At 39.0% G+C, this 9,116-nt stretch overlaps 1 non-coding gene across 1 annotated transcript; it reads right to left on the bottom strand.

Moving 5' to 3' along the window:
- Positions 1 to 2,677: 2,677 nt before the first annotated feature.
- LOC115871900 lies at positions 2,678 to 2,784 on the bottom strand. The gene has a single exon (XR_004047540.1). It is a non-coding gene; the product is annotated as a U6 spliceosomal RNA (small nuclear RNA).
- Between the last annotated feature and the right edge of the window lie 6,332 nt (positions 2,785 to 9,116).

Below are 9,116 nucleotides of genomic sequence, written 5' to 3'. Positions count from 1 at the left end.
TCCCTTGATAAATAAGCATTTATTAATTACCAGCAACTATTATCTATCTATCTATCCTGTTTCCCCAAAAGTAAGACATCCCCTGAAAATAAGACCTACTTACAGTTTTGCCTCTCGCTGAAATAGAAGGCATCCCCTGAAAATAAGACCTCCCCAAAAATAGGGCCCCCTGAAGCTACCAGAACTCTGGACTCTGGACTGTAGTGGCGGGTGCTGCCGTGCAGCTCACTGTTGGCCACAGCGCAGCTGGAGCAGACAGGAAGTGTGAGGTCTCTTTTAATAAAACAATACATGTGCATCGTATTCCTCTTCATGGAAAAATAAGATATCCCCTGAAAATAAGACCTAGCGCATCTTCGGGAGCAAAAATTAATATAAGACATTGTCTTATTTTCGGGGAAGCAGGGTATCTATCTATCTATAGAATCCATATTCTGTCAGTACTTACATTTTAACAGGGGGAAATAGTAAACAAACAATAAGCACAATAAATAAGGACATTTTACAGGGTGTTATAAAGGGATGTGGTTGATGTTTTTGTGCACCGTTGAGTTTATTTGGATTCACAGTGATCCATGGGACAGAAAAGAACTACTCTTTAGGTTTTCCAGGCTGTAATATTTCAGAGCACCTTGTGGATTTGAACCTTCACTTTTTGGTTAGTAGATTAATGAATAACCATTACATCATAAGGTTTCTAAAAAGGTAATAAGTGCTATGAAGAAAGAAGGAAATGTTTAGAGAAAGGGGGATAGTGCGAGTAGGTAAGTTTCCATTGTAAATAGATGTTTCAGGCTGGTCCTCACTGAAGAGGGTCCTCACGTTACCTAGGTGTATCCCTCTGCCCCCCGCCCCCCTTCACCCCAGTGCTTACCAGTGCTGACAGTCTAGGGTGGGAACTTCCAGAATGTTCTAGGAACAGTTCGCTAGGTTAGCGGATTGGACACACTGACCAGGGAAAGAGTAGGAGGAGGAAAGGGAAAGAGGGCACAAGGGCAGATCACTTAGGACTGTCTAGAGCATTGGAAGGACTTTAGCTTTTACCCTTCATGAAATGGGGGACTTTTAGTTAAATGGAGGCTCTTCACCAGAGAAGTGACCTTATTTTGTGCCAGCGTCCCTATTGTTTACCTCTGCTATCTTGTAACCTTTTGTTTTTTTATAATTCCAAACTTAAAGACAAACACCGTTCAAGAGTTGCCCTCATCTTTATTCACATTCACCAACGTTTTATAGTTTCTCCTGTTTTGCTTCTGTAGGGAGTGTGTGTATGTGTATCTTTTTGGGTGGGGGAGCCATTTCAGTATAAATTGGCGCTATTGTGCTTCTTTACCTTTAAATACTCCAGTATAGGCAGTCCCCATGTTCACAATGACCTACTTTTGTACATCCTAGAGTGCGTTTGGCTGGATTCGCTAGAGAAACTAAACCTGTGATGCTTTTATATATAAATAAATAAAGACATTCATATCAGAGACATGGCCAGTCCGGTTCAAGTCTAGGGGTCAGATGTTAAGCTGGAGGATATTCCAGACTCATGTAGCTGCCAGAGCTGGAGAACTGGGAAACAGAATGGTGAACCAAGAAGCAGGAAGGCCACAGACTGGTGGAGGCAGAAGCTGATGAATCCAAGGTCAGCAGGTCAGGCTCATGGCTGAAGAGTCAAACGAATCTCAAGTTGCCAGAAAATATGACAAGCTGCTGGTATCTTCCAGGGTTGGTGGGCAATGTAGCATTCTGTTAGCTCAAGTCCAAAGATCCAGGGGTCGATGAGACAGATGCAGGATCCAGACCCAGCAAGAAGGAGCTAGCTTCCACACAGTGTCAACTTAGATAGGAGTAGGCCACACCCCTGATGAAACTTCCCATTACATCAGGGCTGTAATCTGATTAAGGACATAGCACTCCACCCTAATCTTCCTTCCCACAATTATTTGGCTACTCACAGCAGAACCCACCATGGGGTTGATTACACTTTGTTAGATCGCATCGTGGAAGGGCCCCAACTGCCAAATTACTTGAGAATCCTATTCTAGCCAAGTTGACACCTATCACACATTGTTATGAAACAACCCCCATAAATCCTACTATATTAAAATTTTGAAATATATTTTGATAACACACAGGTACTACTGTTCTATGCATAGCAAAACATCATTGTGATAATTGCTATATTACTGTGTTAAAGATATTTTAGTGCATATGGAAGTATTTCTTAAAATTTTTAATGCATAGTTGGCACACTATATTATTGTATATACATTTAACTGACATTAAGTATGAACTGTATTGTTTCTTCTGACTTATGTACAAACTGAATTTAAAGACAGAAATGAAATCCATTCAAAATACAAGAACTGCCCTTTTATAAAGGGGTTTCAAATGCTAGGAAAATACCATTATCTTTTTGTTCCATTTATCCAAGAACTTTTTGAAGCTCCTTAGTATTCCTTAAGTATAAGGACATCATTTTGTAGAACAAGAGACCAGTGTTGAAAATCAGGATATTTGACATCAATATGATATTACTGTTTAATCCATCGGACATATTCGACTTTTGCCAATTGTACCAACATCTTTTGTAACTATTTTACCACTTGGTTTCTTTATCTTCTCTATACTTTTCATATATATATATATCTCCTTGATTCTTTGATGAACAAATCCCAGTTTGTTTTTAAATGTGGAATTCTTCATGAATTTATATGTCACCATTGCATAGGAGCCATACTAATCTTCTCTGTATTGTTCCAATTTTAGTGTATGTGCTGCCAAAGTGTGCACGAAAAGCCAGTCATTTTGCAAGTTATCCTTCAATATGAATTTGTTTGATGTTTTAAGGGGAAATATTTACTTTATAATATTTACAATTGAGTGTAGTTGTATACAATCTATTTGATATTTTAGAGGTTTGGTTTAATAAATTAAGGTACATCATTATATGAGATATTATGTAGCCATCAACATGACAACGTAGATACTTAAATACTGATATAAACAGTTATTTTAAATACATTAAGAGCAAAAATAGATGAAGAAAGCAGTCTTTAGAAATGATTTATATTAATGTTGTGATAGTTAGGTTTTTTGGTGCCAACGTGGCTTCTATAGGAACATGTGGACAGAATTTAGCCTGTCAATCAGGTTGAAACTTGATTGGAGGGCTACCAAGATAAATGGCTATTCGGAGGCCAGCCTCCATCTCTCACTGTTTCACCTTCCTGTTGATGAGCCACTTTGGGCCATGTTGATGGCAGCTGGAGCCCCGGTGATGCATTTGATGCCTTTGGATCCACAAGACTCTGTACCCAATGGCTTGTGATCTTGCATTCTACATTCTACATCATTGCATGCAGCTGCATGAGTCTGAAGAGGGATTTATAGACTAGTATCAGATTTATGGACTAGGACCGGATTTATGGACTTGATCTGAATTGGGCTGGGATGTTGTATTAGACAGGGTTATCTAGAAAAACAAAACCAGGACACTTATGAATATATATATATCAATATATATGTCACAAAGGAATATAACAGCTTATATATATATTAGCTGTATATATAATACATATATGTATATATAATATATATAATATATATATATATATATATATATCACGAAGGAATATAACAGATAATTAGTCCATACTGTGGCACAGAGGGCTCAGTTCAACTTACTTCCATGAAGCAGTTAATGTAGTGGAAGCTCTTCAACTCACGAGCTGCTCAGTCCAAGGTCAAGGAAGCAGATAGCTGAGTCTTCCATAGAGCAATGCAGGAAGCCCAGCCAGAGGCAGCAAATAGCAGGGTGGGTCACCAACAGTTAGCCAAATGATAGAATCCAACAGTCCCAAGCTCAAGCAATGTATACACCAGCAGCATGGCAAAGCAGGTCTCAAAGGAACCTCAGGCTCTAATAATATGATCCACAGGTTGGATGTGGATCATACTACACAAGTAGTGTAGCTTGCAAGTTGAGGCAGAGAACTCGCTAAGGAAGCTGCACACTGGTCCAATCACCAGAGATCAAGAGAGAGATTGGCAGGGTTTGGTGAGCCATTTATCTCTTTGCCCTCCAATCAAACTGTGACCTTATTAATCCTACATGTTCCTATTGGCCTGGTTAGAACAATAAACAATAAACTTATCTAGCACAGATGTTTACTTGATATATAAACACTTCTTGATCTAAAACTCTCTTTTACATATATATAAGGGTCCCTGGATTTATTTCTCTAATCAACCTGGTCTCACACAAATATATATGTATTTATAATTGCATAAGAAATAGTCTGGGAAGATACACATCAGATTTCCCTCGGAAATAAAGCAAGATTAACAAAAAAATTATTAAAAGACAACATTAGGTTAAAATCACATATACATACATATGTTCAAGGGAACTTTAAAAAGTTCATGGGAAAATAGAATTGAAAGAAAATGGAATTTCCATTAACGTTTTGAAGGCCATACACACACACACACACACACACACACATCTCATTTATCAACATGGTTGGATTTTAAAGATCACATCATTTTAAAAAAATTGACATGTGAAATGGACAACGACCACATCAGATCACAAAATGGAGGATGATTACATAATTGCATATGTGCTAAATTATATAATTTGATACTCGCTAAAATACATTATATAACTCTCAAGGCACTGAGAATCATGGCCCAGTCAAGTTGACATGTAACCCTAACATCATAGCCTGTTTCTTGCCTCATACTTCAGTGTTCTTTATTGCCAAATGTATGCTGTTAATGTGCAAAATCATTGAGGTGTAGTATTTTTTCTATTGTCATAAATGGAAAGTGACAGATAATAAAATAGTTGATAAGTGAGGAAAAGGTATATTCTAAAATAAAAGCTAAACTATTTTGAGTGCTTACCCTATGCCAGGGCCTGAATTATGTAATTTTGTTTTCTTATTTCTTTTGAATATTAAAAAAAATCATTTTATTTGGGGTTTATACAATTCTTATCACAATCCATCCATACATCCATTGTGTCAAGTACACCTGTACACCTGCTGCCATCATCCTCAAAATGGTTTCTTTCTACTTGAGCCCCTGATATCAGCTCCTCATTTTGCCCCTTCCATCCCCGCTCCTCCTCCCTCATGAACCCTTGATAATTTATAAACTGAATTCTCAACAGTAATTCCATATGTTTGGTCCTACTATTTTTTGTGGTATTCATATAAGGAAACCGACCCCTTGAAAGGCTAATTAACTTGCCCAAGATTAATAGTCAATAAGAAGAGCTGCAGAATTGTTGCTTATGTAAAATAAAACATACTGTCAAATAGCTGTCTCTAAAGTAGGCATTTGTGGGAATATTCTTCCGAAAAGTTTTATCAGTGTATTACTTTTAATTAGGAGGTAAAAATGCAAATGTGGACACATTAGCCTGATCAATCATCTTAAAACAAGGTGATGTTGATAATTTTCCACAATATCGGAGCAACGAATGCTCTGTTCTTTGCAGTTATGCGCCCTTCTGTGTCCTGTCTCCTTCCCCTCTGCTCCAGTCATTTCCTTTTGAATATTCCAACCAGGGGCAGATTACCCAATAAACAAGGGAAGAACGGAAGCTACGCAGTGCAGACTTTAGTAAGTCAGCACAAGCAACCTTGCTCCTTTCTCATGTTTGCTAGGTGCCTCAACTCTGTCAGGGCTTGTGGATTTGAAAGGGTGCTTTGGTTCTGTGCTGTAGGGTGGTACCAGGAGAGAGGCAGATGCCAGCAACACCTAGAAGCAGAATCTATGATGTGGTGAAAAAAAGGTGAAGCTGCTCACTACATATTAGGAAGTAAGCAAAGGTAAGTCTGTGCTTACCTTACTTACTGTGCAATCCTACACTGAATCCAGCTAGCCACGATTGTATAGTTGTATAGTTCAGTTTCTCTCTTACGAAGGGCTCTTCCAATTGTCATTAGCTTAATGATCAACTCTAAGCAGATGGGAAATGAAGAGTTTTTCCTGCTTAGATTTACAAGAGTGCTTGTTAGCAATGAGGTAGAAAGATAGGAAGATAAAGCTACAGAGTGCAAGAGGCCAAGCTGTTTGGTGAGCTGATAGGCGTGAAACCACACCAAGCATGCTGCAGCACGGCAAACAGATAACACGCAAGCTTAACTGCCAACACAAATAACCCAGATATGCATTTTAAAGCTAGCACCCTGTTCATTTAACAAAAAAATAGTGTGTGTTGTATCTTGGTGCCATCAAGTCAATTCCTTGCTTATAGCAATCTCAGGTGGCAGAGTAGAACTGCCCTGCAGAGTTTGCTTGGCTCTAAACCTTACAGGAAAAGATAGCTAGGTATCTAGAGCCTGTAGGTGGATTCTAACTGTCATCCATTACACTACCAAGTTCCTTGCCCACATATTCCCCCAAATCCCACCAACCCACTGCCATCAAGTTGATTTTAGTCCAAGCAACCCTACACCAGGCTTCTGAGGCTGTAAATCTTTACAGCAGCAGATAGACCCAACTATTTCCCGTGGAGTGACTGGTGGTTTTGAACCATCCATCTTGCAGTTGGCAGTCCAATGCTTACCCAACAGCACTATGAAAGCTCCTTACTGATATTAGAGTAAGGGGAAATAGTACCATCTCGAAGTTTTCAGGAGCCCTGGTGGTGCTATTGGGTAAGGGTTAAAGTATTAGCCACAAGATCGGAGGTTGAAACCCACCAGCTACTCTGTGGGAGAAAGATTTGACCATGACTATCTGCTATTGTAAAGACTCACAACCTTGGAAACCCTATGTAAGGTTCCTATGAGTTGGGATCTACGCAGTGACGTTGGGTTTTGGTTTGATACTTTTGTTGGGAAAAAAGTTTCATGAAGAAGCATTAAAAACTGTAATGAAATATATATTGAACTGTGTTCAAAACCAGTTATTTCTTAGGAAAGGTCTCCTTTTTGCTTCTAAGATTCCGGATTCGTGACATTCCAGGACACAGAAGAAGCTGGACATGTAGTGACACCAGCAGATGTGCTCAGTACTGAAAAGTTTCTGGAATGGAAATTCCTTGTCGCCTTTTGGTGGTGCTGTCAGGGAAGCATTGCACTGCTTACAGAGAGATCAGGTGTTCAAACCCACCAGTTGCTCCTTGGAAGAAAAATGAGGGTATCTGCTCTTGTAAAGATTTACATGACTTAAAAAACCATATATAAGGTCACTATGAGTTAGAATTCAATGGCCATGGGTGTGGATACCCTAGACTGCAGAGCGGTACAGAATGGCAGGAAACAGGAGAGGCAGCAATAGTGACTGTTTGGGATGGACTTTAAAGGAGGAGCTTTGACCACAGAGAGAAAATTCTGGAACCACCCAGGAATTTTGCTGGAAAACAAAGGAGCTTGGCAGAGGAGGTGGAAAGGAGGGGAATTAAGTTCCTACAACTGGACTCATGAGCAGACAGCCAGATGTGATCCGTTTGGGTTGTTTGTTTATTCAGATCCTAGCTGTCCTCTCTTAGCTTGGTGGTCTATTATGCCACAGGACCATACAGGTGTTTATTGTGAGTGTTAAATAAACATTGAAAAATAGTGGTGGTTTACATAATGGCATTTAGACACCAAGCTGATTTCTCACATCCGATGGTTTGGGTTTTTATAACATTTCCCAGCGTTCATTGGACCAAAAAAAAAATCACCATGGGAATGAATCACTTGTAAGTTCACAATATGCAGAACCAGAGGTTACGGAGTTACTGTAATTCTTAGAAAAGTTCAGTTAATAGTTTTAAAAACACAACTTAAAGTATACCCCCTCAAACAATCCAAGCCATTTAGACATCATGATAAATGATTTTGAGACTAACACGCCAATAAAAAAGCAATTGCTTTTTCCTTAAAGACAGAGGCTGCTTGAAAATTAAACAAACCTCCGAGGCTTCTTTCAGAGTTATTCACTTTGTCCTTCAATACTAGCAAAGGAAATTGGTAATGAAGTAAAGGAATCAAATCTATTTATTGAAAGCATGGCTCACTAGGTGTCTGAATCGACCCAGCAACATTGAAAAGCACGCAGATGTCCCTCCATCATAGCCAAGAGCCTTGTTAAACTGATTGCCTTTTAAATACTTAGGCCCCTGGTGTTTCTCTTAATCCTGGGACTTCCTGATTATTTTGATGGAGGAACACATCCTAAAAAAAAAAAAAAAAGAAGAAGACAAAGGCAGGGTAGACAAGCAAGAAGTAAGGGCACTTCAAGTTTATAGGTCAATTATTTCCACTACATATTTCTTAGTCTGACAAGGTACAGAATACTGGCATGTACAGTCATGGTTTTTACAAATATCCCCATGATCCTTTGACACTCCTCCCATTAAGAAGTGAATCAGTGTTCCCCTTCCTTGAAGCTCAGCTTAGTGTTTCTTTTGAAATGAATAAAATATCGTAGACATGCATGTGACCTCTAAGGTTACATCAGAAAAGGCCATATGGCTCCCACATGGTTTTCTCAGGAACCTCACTTTAAGAGATTCCCTTGTCCTGTAAGAAGTCTGACTGTTCTCAGACTGCCAGGCTGGCAAGGGCACACTGACAACTCCAGGTGTGCTCCCAGACAACATTCAGCAGGAGCTGCCAATTACGTGACTGAGCCAGCTTGGTGAAGTAGTGGGTTCTGTGCTGGGCTGTTAACCCAATGTGTCAATGGTTCAAAATCACCAGCTATTATGCAAGAAAAAGATGAGGCTTTTTACTCCGTAAAGATTTATAGTATACCTGTTCTACTCTGTCGTATCGGGTCCAGACTCAATGGCAATGGTTTAGTAGTTTAGTAAACTTTGACATCTGAATACAACCTTATGAGAGACTCAAGTGAGAACTCAGCAGAACCGCTTTACAAATTCCTGACCCTAAAACTTGTGAGAAAAATGAAATGATCGTCATTTATACAATAAGAGTGTCATTTTTGGTAAGAGCTCCCAATTTAAAAAATGAAATAAAAGAATTATGATAGAAAAACATAAAATAAAATAGATTTTTTAAAAAAGTGTAATTAAAAAAATCATTTTATTGGAGACTCATACAACTCTTATCACAATCCACACATCAATCCATTGTGTCAAGCCCATTTGTACATTT

This window comes from Echinops telfairi, unplaced genomic scaffold (genome assembly GCF_000313985.2).
Source record: "Echinops telfairi isolate 266 unplaced genomic scaffold, ASM31398v2 ScPeMD7_7410;HRSCAF=8448, whole genome shotgun sequence".
NCBI classification, from domain to species: Eukaryota; Metazoa; Chordata; class Mammalia; order Afrosoricida; family Tenrecidae; genus Echinops; species Echinops telfairi.
The sequence above is the reverse complement of the archived record's forward strand: the minus strand, read 5'-3'. Positions and strand labels throughout refer to the sequence as shown.